This window comes from Gorilla gorilla, chromosome 4 (assembly GCF_029281585.2).
Source record: "Gorilla gorilla gorilla isolate KB3781 chromosome 4, NHGRI_mGorGor1-v2.1_pri, whole genome shotgun sequence".
Classification (NCBI taxonomy): Eukaryota; Metazoa; Chordata; class Mammalia; order Primates; family Hominidae; genus Gorilla; species Gorilla gorilla.
Window position 1 is genome coordinate 157,371,438 of NC_073228.2, and position 13,589 is coordinate 157,385,026.

The 13,589-nt window shown below is 40.6% G+C and overlaps 1 protein-coding gene across 6 annotated transcripts in view; it reads left to right on the top strand.

The window, feature by feature from the left end:
• The window catches only part of GRIA1 (glutamate ionotropic receptor AMPA type subunit 1), a 322,677-nt gene that overhangs the window by 61,294 nt on the left and 247,794 nt on the right, over positions 1-13,589 (top strand). Inside the window, exon 1 of one of the 6 annotated variants that reach the window (XM_063706888.1) lies at positions 8,882-8,900. The exons of the other annotated variants lie outside the window; for them this stretch is intronic. The gene's annotated coding sequence lies outside the window, so the exon portion shown is untranslated. Of the gene's footprint in view, positions 1-8,881; positions 8,901-13,589 lie in introns of those variants that run through there. 6 annotated transcript variants of the gene reach the window in all.

Genomic DNA, 13,589 nt, shown 5'->3' on the forward strand with positions numbered 1-13,589 from the left:
TGCTGTGTCATAGCCTTGGCACTCTGTTCTTTGAACTTCTTTGGGGAGTAGTGTTTTCCAGGACCTAGCTTCAGTTATGCCAAGAGTGTTTCCTTTCTGTGATCATGATACATTGTAAAGTATGTGGTTCCTTTTTCAAAGGGAAAATACTATAGTCACCCTAATTCCTTCAAGAAAGAAGGCAGAGAAAGCCCCCCCCTCATCCTCTCTGAAGCAGTCACACGCTCTATTCAGAATGAATCATCACTTTGGAATTGTCTGCCAGTGTTTTGTGGGGTGAGGCTCAGACTCTTTCTATGGGTAGATCTGTAGGCCTGTTTTCTCTGCACCAGAGGTCCCAAACTGGTGTTCTATGGATTGCATCCAGTGATTTTATGTGTAGCATAACTTTTTAAGAGGAAGAGAGAAGAAAATTGACTTTGCGATCAACATTACAAAAAAGCATCATGAGACTTCGAATAGAAATTTGGATTTTCAGCAAAAAAAAAAAAAAAGAAGAAGGTTTGGCAGTACTGGACTTCCATCTTTAAGGGTAACAGCCGAATGCTGGCCACCTCCTGTAAGAACCCACACTCTCCAGTTTGCTGCTGTCCATACCAGCTTGTGTGACTCCTTTACATTACCTGCTTGACTCCTAAAGGTATTTCAATTAGTGGCCTGTTTTTGCTCTTTTTGGCAAATTCACAGACTTACAGAGTTTGGAAGCTAAAGAAGTCCCTGAGAACAAGGATTTTCTAATGTTACTTCACATCAAAATCACCTATACCCTATAACCAGGCTGCATCCAGTACCAATTTAAAAAGAATCTCTGGGGAGGACCAAGCTGTCAGGATTTTTTTTTTTAATTCCCCAGATGATTCCAGTATACAGATCAGTTCATCTAAGAACCAGTACCTTAGAAGAATACTACTCAGAATTTATTGTGCATACAAATCACCTGGAGATTTGTTAAAATGCAGATTCTCTGGGGGCAGGGTCTAAGGTTTAGCATTTCTTACAAGCCAATGCTTCTGGTCCTCCAATCATATTTTGCATAGCAAAGCCTAAGAGATCTTCTAGTCTGTCCTTTTTCATAAGTTCAAAGAGATGTCAAAATGAAGCTTTCTTTGTTAAGTATCTAAGCTTAGGATGAATTATTTATTTATTTCTTTGGCTTTTCTTTTCCAAACAACCTTTTTCTATAGAAACAGGGTCTTGCTATGTTGCCCTGGCTGGTCTCAAACTCTTGGCCTCAAGCAATACTCCCACCTTAGCCTCCCAAAGTGCCAGGATTACGGGCATGAGTCACTGCATCTGGCCAGAGTTTGCTTTTAAAAGCATAAATGACAGTGGTGTCAAGGATATTCCTGTGGAACGTAGTTTTTCCTCTTATTTACTTACATTCCAACATTCCTTCCTAACTAAAAGAGAAAGAAGTGGGTGTTCAGCCAAAAGAACATTATTTCACCCTGGTGATGCTCATGGGATTCCCATTTTATGATGGTAGATGTGTTACTGGTGGTGAATCCATACAGGTCTGCAGCAACCTCAATTCTTGCCTCCTCAAAAGAAAGAATTCGAATGAGAGGCATAAGACAGAGTGAAAGACTGAGGCAGGTTTCAGAGCAGGAGTGAAAGTTTATTAAAAAGCTTTAGAACAGGAATGAAAGAAAGTGAAGTACACTTGGAAGAGGGTTAACGGGGAGACTTGAGAGATCAAGTGCATGGTTTGACCTCTGACTTGGGGTTTTGTGTGCTGGTGTGCTTCGGGGATCTTACATTACTTCTCCACTGATTCTTCCATTGGGATGGACTGTCCATAGGCACAGTGGCCTGTTAGCGCTTGTGAGGAGCAGCATGCACAGTGTGTTTACTGAAGTTGTATCCATGCTCACGTGAGGCATTCTTCCCTTACCAGTGTTCCTAGAAAGTCATATGCCAGTTAAACTCCACCATTTTGCCTCTTAGTGTGTATGCTTGAGCTCATTCACCCAGTTTCTGAGATATTGGGAAAATGCGATCACCAGTTTCAGGTTTTTCTATCCATTGGGAAACTGCCTTTCCCTGGCACTGGCTGCAACCAATTATTATTTTAGAGAGACAGCTTAATAATCGCCTATCATCTGATGGTTGCCTGACATTTCTTATGGTGGCAGCGGGGGGGACCCTCTCCTGCCCTGCTCGTGTCTGACTAGCTACCTACTGTAATAAATGGGGTGCAGATTAGAAAACAGGTCCTTACCCTCCCCCTTCCTCACCCAGTTATTGCTCAACATCACATAATTATGAAATAGAAGAGCTGATACATAGAGAAAAATAGTTCCAGTTGTCTTTATAAGTGGTTCAAAACTCTGTGAGCTTCTTTGATGGGTTGAGTTGTAAGTCATGTGGCAGCCTCTCCTTTCAGGTGAGAATGAAGCAGTCAGCCAGGTCTAATTGCCTAGTTATATGAGTGGACTGAGTAGGTAACTCTCTCAATAGTTTAATTTGAGGTCTGCAGTTGGAGAGTTGATGCTGAAACATTTCTCAGGACCAGAAATTTCCTTTCAGGCTAGCTACTTCTCTGAGCTGAAAATGCTGTCATGGTGAATTCATTCTTCTAGATCCATATTTTTTAAGTATATTATCAAAGGACTATGTGTATAAGAATCCTTTGAGACTCTAGTTAATGACTGTCCAGGTCCCACTCCCAGAGATTCCGAGTCAGTAAATCTGGGGTGGGGCTCAGGAAGTGGTTTTTTGTTGTTGCTGTTTTGTTTTGTTTTTCAGATGGAGTCTTAATCTGTTGCCCAGGCTGGAATGCAGTGGCGTGATCTTGGCTCACTGCAACCTCTGCCTCCCAGGTTCAAGCGATTCTCCTGCCTCAGCCTCCCAAGTAGCTGGGATTACAGGTGCCCACCAGCACACCAGGCTAATTTTTATATTTTTAGTAGAGACGGGGTTCCCCCATGCTGGCCAGGCTGGTCACAAACTCCTGACCTCACATGATCTGCCCACCTCAGCCTCTCAAAGTGCTGGAATCACAGGCATGAGCCACTGCACCTGGCCAGGAAGTGGCATTTTTCAGAAAACTCATCCAAGTGATTTTGATGCAGGCAGTAGGCCAGATGTAGAGAAATATGATATAAAGGTAAATGTCCTTTCTTCCCTGTCTACTAGTATAGTGACCATTTTCTCCTGAATCAAATACTGCAGCCTTGGAACTAGTTAAAACCAGGGTTGTGCCATACTTCTACTCAGCTCAGAAGGAGGCTCTCCATTTGAGAACACATGGGTTCCTTTTGCTACCAGGACATGCAGCTTGGAACCTCTAGTTCTCAGTGATGTAGGCATTTTCTTAGCATACAGCAGCCTGGAATTTATCCTAATGTACATGTCACAGGAGGATATGAAATAGAGTAAACTTTTTTTTCTAGACTTTAGATTTTGAGGTCTCACTACAGCAGCGTTTTGCAACTTTTTAAAAAAGAACCAATAATTATCTCTTTGGATGATCATAAAAGCCTCACACTCTGCTGTCCCATACTAGATTCTGATATACCTACCTTTGAAGGATGTCCACCATTGAGTGTCACTACATACAGGGAGCAAATTCTATTTCATTTTTCGTGCATTCCTACCAACGAAGAGAAATTTGAGGCACACTGTTTTAGGAAATGTGTACCATAAAAACAATAGGTATACATAAATGTTCTATCATTTATAATGTTTCAACCTTAATATGTTTTTGACACTGCTCCTGCTGCACTGGAGGAATGTTGTAATAGATTGTTACATAACCACTTCTCCTGGCAGGTATTTTCCCCCTTTCTTGTTCCACTAAGACTCACTTGCAACGCAAAGACCAGGGCCTCATGGAAGAAGGCAGCTGGGCACAAGCCTGTTGCCATGGAAAGCTTAGGGCGGGAAGCGATTGATTGGTCTCTGCATACAGAGACTGATCTAGAAGGCTTCAGTGTGTCTGAATGGGCCTGTCTGGGCTGGAATTTCAGCCAGTCTGACAGACTGCTAAAGGAGACTCAGGTGTACACTTCAGCAACTTGATAACTCTTCCCCAGCTGGAAGTCGAATCATTTGATCCAACGGGAAAGAAGCTAAAATTGCCCTGACAGCTAAAGAGCGATCTGACCTTTGTGATCAGGAGGAAAATTTCTTGTGATACAGAAAGTGAAAGTAGAAACTGGAATGATGGTATTGATGATGAAGGCATTTAGAGCAGCAGGCACTACCATTAATTAAGAGATTGCACTGCGTCAGGCACATGCTTTATCCTATTGAACCATCATGCCAAACTTGGGACACTTAGGTATCATTGTTTTTCATTTTCCATTAAGAACTTGAGGATTAAAGCTGTTAATCTATCTGTTCATGGTGAAATGAGTAGTATGTGGCCTGGGTTTGAACCTTTGTTATAGCTGCAATTTTTTCAGAGCTTTTAATTGTTGAACTACACTGTGTTTCTGGGGCTGTTCTTGATCTTTGCACAGTGTGGGGGCTAAAGTTGGTCCTTTTAGGAATTCAACTATTCTCTCATTTAGTTATGGCCAAGAAAGGAGAGGCTCAGAGATCAGTTGGTGCCTCAAAAGGTCGCTCTTCCCTGCAGCCGACTTAATATGTCTCCTAGCTCCCAGTCCAGTGCTCCAGCAAGATCCGGAAGCTAAATATTCCCTGAAGCCTTTATAATCTATTGAGAATACACAACAGAGTCGCTGGGAGTTTTTCCAAGGCAGTAAGTCTCATTTTTCTTATTAGTTTGGATCCCCTGAACCCTTAAGGTAGTATCTCAAATGCAGTTAAGTGTTCAACCAATATTTGTTGCAAGAATAAACATTACTAGTAAGAAATGTGATCTTGGAGACAACCTTTTATGTTCTTAGTCTCTAGTTTTCCTATTTTTGAAATAAGCAGGTGTGTTCTAGATATTTCGAAAGGCCCTTCCACTTTAAAACTTATTTAACTCTAGAGCAAGGATCTCTCACCTGAAGTCTGAAGATTGGTCTATGTACTCTCTGTAACCCTACATGAAATGCTTTAAAACTTCATTTACAGTTATGTGTCCATTAACAACTGGAATACATTCAGAGAAATGTGTCAGTAGACAATTTCACCATTGCATGAATATCACAGAGTGTTACTTACACAAATCTAAATGGTGTAGCCTACTACACACCTAGGCTATATTGTATGATACAGACTATAGCTCCTAGACTACAAACCTGTGCAGCATGTTACTGTGCTGAATACTGAGGCAAGTGTAACACAATGGTAAGTATTTGTGTATCTAAATATATCTAAACATAGTAAAGGTACAGTTGAAATATAATATAAAAGATGAAAACTAGTACACCTGTATAACGCACTTACCATGAATGGAGCTTGCAGAACTGGATGTTGCTCTGGTGAGTCAGAGAGTGAATGATGAATGAATGTGAAGGCCTAGGACATTACTGTGCACTACTATAGAGTTTATAAACACTCCACGGTTAGGCTACACTAAATTTATTTAAAAGTCTATTTTTATTTCATTTTATTTTTGAAACGGAGTCTCGCTTTTGTCGCCCAGGCTAGAGTGCAATGGCAAGATCTTGGCTCACTGCAACCTCCACCTCCCAGGTTCAAGCGATTCTCCTGCCTCAGCTTCCCAAGTAGCTGGGATTACAGGCACCTGCCCCCATGTCTGGCTAATTTCTTTAACAATAAAGTGAACTTGGCTTACTGTAATTTTTTACTGTACAAACTTTTAAATGTTTTAACTTTTTGACTCTTTTGTAGTAACAGCTTAAAACACAAATACATTGTACAACTATACAACTTTTTTTTCCTTATATCCCTATGCTATAAGCTTTTCTTTTTCTATTTCTAACTTTTTGTTACTTTTTAAACTTTTTGGTTAGAAAAAGTTTAAAGGGTAAAGACACAAACTAGAGAATTTATATCTTTAAACTTTAAATGTTTAAGAAGTAAAGATATTAAGACACAAACACATGCATTAGCCTAGGCCTACACTGGGTCAGGATCATCAACATCACTGTGTTTCTTCCACCTCCACAGCTTGTCCGGCTGAAAGGTCTTCAGTGGCAATAGCACGCATGGAGCTGTCATCACCTATAATACTGCCTTCTTCTGGAATACCTCCTGAAGGACTTGCCTGAGGCTATTTTACAGCTACCTTTTTTTATAAGTAGAAAGAGTGCACTGTAAAATAACAACATATATAGTAAATATATAAACCAGTAACATAACTGCTTCTTATCAAGTATTATGTACTGTACATGACTGTATGTGTTATACTTTTATATACAACCGCAGCACAGTAGGTTTGTTTAAACGAGCATCACCACAAACACATTAGTAATGCATTGTGCTACATTACTATGGCTAAGATATCACTAAACAATAGGAACTTTTCAGCCCCATTATAATCCTATGGGACCACCGTCATATAAGCAGGTCATTGTTAACCAAAACATCATTATGTGGTGCATGACTATATTTTGGTATAATTTACATATAGTAAAATTCACTCCTTTTATACAGTTCTATGAATTTTGACAAACCTATATAGTCATTTAACCACCATTATAATCAATATATAAAATATTTTAATTATTCCAAAAAGGTTTTTTAAGCACATTTATAGGCAATTTTCTCCCCTGCAACCCCAGCCTCTGGAACCACTGATTTGTTTTCTGTTTCTATAATTTTTTTCTTTTCCAGAATGTCATCTACATGGAATTCTGCAGGATGTAGCCTTTGCATTCTGGCTTCTTTCACTTAGATTCATTTTGAGATCCATTCACATTGTTGTGTGTATTAGTAGCTTGTTCCTTTTTATTGCTGAGCAAATTTTTCATTGTATGTGTGTACCATAATTTGTTTATTCATTCCCCAGCTGATGAACATTTAGTCTGTATTCAATTTGGGGCATTTATAATGAAGCTGTTATAAATATTCATACATAGCTTTTTATGTGAACATATTGCTTAATTTCTCTTGTGTAAATATTATGGGGAGTGGGCTTATGGAGAATTGAGAAATATACATTAATGTATCTATAATTTTTTTTCTGGGAAGATAGTACATAGCTTTTGTCGGATTCCCAAAACGGTCCAGGGCTCACAAAAGGTTAGGACCCACTGACCTTGCTGCTTCCTCTGGTTTGTGTTGGGTTCTTTAAGCTCTGTGGTCTGGCTTTCAAGTGGAGCATCAAACTGAGAGGCAGCCTGGCTTAGGAAAACAGGCATTGGGTTAGGATTGAAGTGCTTCCCACCTTAGTCTAGTCTTTCACTGTGTGACATTGCCAGCCTTCTTTCCCTTTCCAGGACCTTGGAAACCCTGTCCATTGGTAACCAGTTTGACGGCTAAGCTCCATTTTTCCATCATGTTTCCTAGACAACGCCATGCAAGCTTCTGCTCCAGCCCCTTTGGAGCTCTGATTCAGACACTAATCTCAGGCCCTCCAAGGAAGCATCATTCAGACCTTCCCTGCTTCCTGCAGAGGCACATGTAGTACAGTACGTGAAGCTTTCTATGGAGCTGCTCTCATTTTTGTTCATTAACATCTCTCCCTGGGAGGAGGCATGCCAGGGAGGGCGTTTGTCAAGATGAGGCACATGACAATAGGAGCACCAGATTTCCAGTCCCGGTTTTGTTATCAGAAGTTCGCTTTCCAGACTTGGGCAAATCACTTTAATGTCTCTTGCTTAAAACCTTGACTAGCTTTTCAATGTTTTTGGGGACAAAGACTCAAGGCCTTAGAGATCTTGTGATCTCTCTACATGTGTAATAAATATATAAACCATAGTATAGCTGCTTATTATCAAGTATCATGCACTGTACATGACTGTATGCGCTATACTTTTATATGCAACTGGCAGCACAGTAGGTTTCTTTAAACCAGCATCAACACAAACACATTAGTAATGCATTGTGTTACAACATTACCATGGCAGAGATATTACTAGACAATAGGAATTTTTCAGCTCTATTATAATCTTATGGGACCACCATCATATAAGCAGGTGTTAACCAAAACATCATTACATGGTACATGACTATATTTTGGTATAATTTTATACAAAAAAAAAATTGCCTGACCTTTGCCTACCTACCCAGCTCCTATTTCTTTGAGTTCACTCCTTTGTGCACTCCAACCCCACTCACCTATCTGTTATCCTTCTGACACACCCTATTGCCTCCTTCCATTTGGCTTTATCCTACAAAGTTTACTGTTTACAAAGTTTACTCTGAAATAGAGGCTATTAGTGTCATCATTTTGAAGACTAGAAAACCAAAGCATAGAGACTTAAATGCCTTGCCCAAGTTTACATAGTTTGTAAATGGAAAAGCTGGGGAAAATCCAAGGAAACTTGGCTCTGGATTCCATGCTATTGACCAACTCCTGACTTCCTGCCCTGCTAGACCTTAGTGGGTGGTCATGAAATAAAGGATGTAGGAACAGTGTGCCAAGAGTTCTGTTGGATTATTTTAGCTGAAATCTCATAATGGCTTTTTATAGAGTATTAATGACTTACAGAGCTCTTTGCTCTGGGTTATGGACTTAGGTTTCTAAATTGTCATCTCCTTCTAGATAACTTTTCAGGAACTTATCAGCACCCACACAGGACTGGATGTGCTTTTGGAAGGTACCATGGAGGCTGATATGGTGTGGCTATATCAAATCTCATCTTGAATTGTAGCTCCCATAACCCCCACGTGTCAAGGGAGGGACCTGGTGGGAGGTAATTAAATCATGGGTGTGTGTTTTTCCATGCTGTCCTCGTGATAGTGAATAAGTCTCATGAGATCTGATGGTTTTATAAAGGGCAGTTCCCCTGCACATGCTTTCTTGCCTGCCACCATGTAAGAAGTGCCTTTGCTCTTCTACCATGATTGTGAGGCCCCCCTAGCTGTGTGCAACTGTGAGTCTATTTAACCTCTTTTTCTTTATAAACTACTCAGTCTTGGGTGTGCTTTTATTAGCAGCATGACAACAGACTAGTCTAATACAGAGGCTTTGGGCATAAGCTATGGGCCTTTGGTTTTGAGGTTCTCCAATATTCAGCTGGGAAATTATGTACCACTAAGAGGAGTTTTGGAGAAGCCTCCTTGAGAGTAATTAAACCAGAGCAGCAAAACAATAGACTCCTACCTGTATGGAAAGGACAGAGTCACAAGTCAAAGCTTCAGGCTGAACCTTTCTTAGCAAAGTGAGAAGGGTAGATCTGAGACAAAGGAACAGGGATTTTTTTTAGGTTGATTCCTGTATTTATGTAACTTCTTTCTCCTCAACAGTACAGGTTTCTTCATGACACGTGTCTTCAAGACAGCATTGGAGTAAAGGCTTCTCAGTGGCCTTGTTTTATTCAATGGCATTTAGTAAACATGTGGGGAAGGGATCAAGAGTCCACATCAGATCCTGGCCCTGGAGCAGCTTTTCTAGTCGGGGGTCATGATAGCTACAGTCTCTCTAGTATCTTCCCTGTGCCATTTAAATAAATAAATCAGAGAATTGGACTCAAAATCTGATTCTCTGATTCCACTGAGTCAGTTCTTGGCCAGGGTCATGAAACTGGTAACTTGTACAGCCTGGACCCGTACTCAAGGATGTGAGACTTGGAGTGGGGGTTGAGAGGAGGACAGTTCATGACAAGCCTGACCCAACATAGTGCTGTGCCCAATTAGCTAGCTACACAGATAAGCAAACTGAGGCTACCACTGGGTCAGTTCTTGGCAAGGGTCATGAAGCTGTAACTTGTAGAGCCTGGACAAGTGTCTGTGGTGTCAAACCCCGTCCATGTAACTGCTAGTTACTATATGGGAACTCAAGTTTATTACTTAACTGTATTAAGCTTCCATTTTCTCTAAGAAATGGGGGAAAAAAAGCTTTTACCTTGGCTTAAAGCAGTTGCAAGAATTAAAAAGTTAATTCATGTTATTTGTTTATTTATCAGAATGCCTAGCACATTATAAGTCTCGGTATAGGAGAGTTGTATTATTCTTACCATCATCACCATCACCACCATTATTTGCCAAGAGAGAGGTATATGCAAAGTGCTATAGTGGTTCAAAGGAGGGGGCAATCGCTTCCACCAGGAAGACAGTGGAGGGTAGTGTGAGGATAAATGTAAAACTTGAAAATTTAAACTTGAACTTGGAAGGAGACTGTATATGTGGGAATTTTGGATCAAAAGGGGATTCCAATAGAAGAAACAGCTGAGTTAAAGCAAAGCGATAGAACACTGATAATGACTATAAATGGTGAATAGAGCATTTTGGCTGATTGCTGTGTACCTAAATGGAGGTGAGGGTGGAAAGATGCACTGGGGGGTAACTTTGAGAACCAAGTTAAGGGAAGTGGCATGAGCAGAGCTATGCTCCAAAAAGATTTAGCAGGCCATCTATACCCATTATGTCTGGGGTGCATATAAGGGAGTTACAGGATGTGAGACTTGGAGTGGGGGTGGAGGGAGGGCAGTTCATGACAAGCCTGACCCAACACACTGTTGTGTCCAATTAGCACGACCTATTTTTGCTTTGAATGGGGAAGGAGAATCTGTGACCTCTGAGTCAGCCTTTATGGAATGCTCAAGACTTAACAGGTCTTGCAAGATGCATTCTCTATCAGTCATAGTACTTTAATAATGGTTCCTTACTCAGCTTCATTCATTCATTGGAAATTCATGCATGTCTTTGTAGTCCATAGGATTCTTAGAATAACCTTGTGACTAGACAAGAGAAATATTGACTGTGCGATTACTGAAGGCAAAGACTGTGATGCTTGATTACTTGATTTTTGCATATCCAACAAGTGAATGAGTGAGTAAGTGAGTGAGTGAATGATTGAATCTCCACTTGACTCCTGAGGCAACTGAGATAAGGAGATACTAAAATATCCCAAGGTGTCATTATTGGGCACACATATGTCTAGGACTTTTGTTACTTTCATACTTCTCCATTTACAATTTCTCAAAAGAGTACTTTCCAAAGTGTATACAATTTAATGATTTGAAATCCTGCTTGCGGCCGGGCACGGTGGCTCATGCCTGTAATCCCAGCACTTTGGGAGGCTGAGGCGGGTGGATCACGAGATCAAGAGATTGAGACCATCCCAGCCAACATGTTGAAACCCCGTCTCTACTAAAAATAGAAAAATTAGCTGGGCATGGTGGCAGGCGCCTGTAATCCCAGCTACTTGGGAGGCTGAGGCAGGAGAATCACTTGAACCCGGGAGGCAGAGGTTGTAGTGAGCCAAGACTGTGCCACTGCACCCCAGCTTGGCGACAGAGCGAGACTCTGTCTCAGAAAAAAAAAACAAAAACAAAAACAAAAAAAAAACCTGCTTGCTTTTGTTGCTGTTTTCTTCCTAAAAGTGGAGCTTTGCCTTTTCCCTTTTAAGTCAGTCACTGAGAGAGTATTTGGCTTTGTGCCCTCTGAGAGTTATTTTCCAGCCCACGAGCCCCATGTTCTGATTCTGATGTGAGATAATGGAGCTTAGCCCTCAGAGATATGGAAGACACCAATTGTTTCATTCTCTAAGCATTCAGAAACAACTGTTCTTTTCTTTTCTTCCTTTTTTACTTCCCCTTACAAGACTTTCTTTTCTTTGCCTCAAAGAGGGTAAAGGATGGAAGATAGAAGGAGGAACTCAGGTTAGTCTATGGCTCAGAGGCCTTGAATAGTTTGGGAAAAAAAATTAAATAACATGAAACTATAACTTCTCATTGTTCTCTGCTGCTTCCACCTCCCACTGACAGTGTATGCTTTCCATCAAATATGTGTAATATTGGTTGTGGAGCAGATCAAAAACATCTATTTTCTCTGGAATGTACAGTCAGTTAATCTTGAAGAAGGAGCATCGTATCAAAGAGGTCTGTTGTCAAATACCTACTTCCCCCTTTCTGTCCTTTCTCTTCCCCTTCAAGGGAAACAAATGTCTGGGTTGCAGAAAGGCCCTTTCATCTCAAATTGATCTCTTTTCATTAGTGTCTTGGTTTGGGCAGGGGGTATGGAGGCAGTATACTATGAGTAGTAGTGTTGAGGACATGAAATGTTAAATAATAAGATTTTACATTTGTAAAGTGCCATGTTCCTTGCTTTTACAGACAGAAACTTAGGCTGCTGGGTTTTGAACAATTAAGTTGAGGAGCTATTTGGGATATGTTGTATAAATCATAACCACTTGTTGAAGGGTGTGCTGAAATCAAGGTGTGACCTCTGCACAATTCAGGGACCTCCTCTTGGGCAAGTCTAGAGTCCCAGCCTTGCCAATGCTTCAGAAATGATTAGATTCAAGGTGCCAACATCAGGCCAACTGAACCCTTGAGAGATTGCCCTATAAACTGTTATTGGAGCAGCATCTGTTTGCCAGGGTAAATATTCAGTCATATGGACTGGGCCCTGGAGTCTTCAGATGGTGCAGCCCTTCCCAGAGGGAATACTTCATGGGGGTCCAAATGCTGGTAAGAAGTTTTTGTTTGTCTGTGTCTGCCATCACAGCATAGAGATTAAGAACCTGGTATTTGGAATCAGACAGATTTTTGTGTATTATTTACCTGTTGCTGCATAACAAATTGCCCCCAAACTTGGTGACTTTCCACAACAATCTTTGTTTATTATCTCTTGTGGTTCCCTGGGCCAAGAATTCACATGGAGCACAATGGAGAAGGATGGAAGACCTGAAAAGTAAACTGAAATCATCTAAAGACTTATTTACTCATGTGAGCTGTGTTGGAGCTGTCAGCTGCAACACTTACACAAGGCCTCTCCATTTGGCCTGAACTTCCTCACAACATGGTGACTGGGTTTTAAGGATTGGCCTAGATAAAGTCATGGCAGAGACCACTCATGGAAAGCTATGTCAACAATGGAAGATGAATGGCCAGGATGAAGACAGAGAGAGAGAGAGTAAAGAATTCCAAAGGTTGCCATGTTTGTCTAACCCTGCTTCACAGAACCAACAGACAAAATCTGTAGCCTCCTCTCCTTGTCAGATCTGTGTATTTTGTATGGGAATGAATATGTCAGAAAGTAGTAGCTTAGTGATAAATTATGCAACAGCCTCTTCTTCATTCTAGGTTCACCAGTACTGCCAAATTAACATTACCTGAGCACCTCCTTTGCCCAAGCATTTTTACAAGTGTAATTTCATTTAATTCTCACAACAACCCAAAGTTATAATTTTAATTTTCCCCTCTTTGGATTAGAACTTAGAGGATATGGAAATGTCTCAGTCACCCATATATGTAAACTACTGCTAAAAAGGTTTATTTTAAAGAGGTGGAGCTGTTATTTACTCTCATACATTCACCTATTTTAGTTTCAGGGAGTACTTCTATGGCGGACTTATGTAATACCTGTGATTGTATAAGAAAGTCTTTTGGTTCAGGTATTCTTATCACATTATCTAACATTTCTGTGAGACTTACCTTTGATCTCCCATATTGTTATACTTCCAAAGCCACCTTCAACTAAAATCTACACTAAACAAAGAAAAGTGCTTCAATAAATCTGTGTTTCTAAGCAATTGTCACCTTTCCCAAAAAAGTAAAATAGCAATTTCTATAGTTGTTTTTACTTTTAATGGCTTTATTGACATGTGTCACATACCA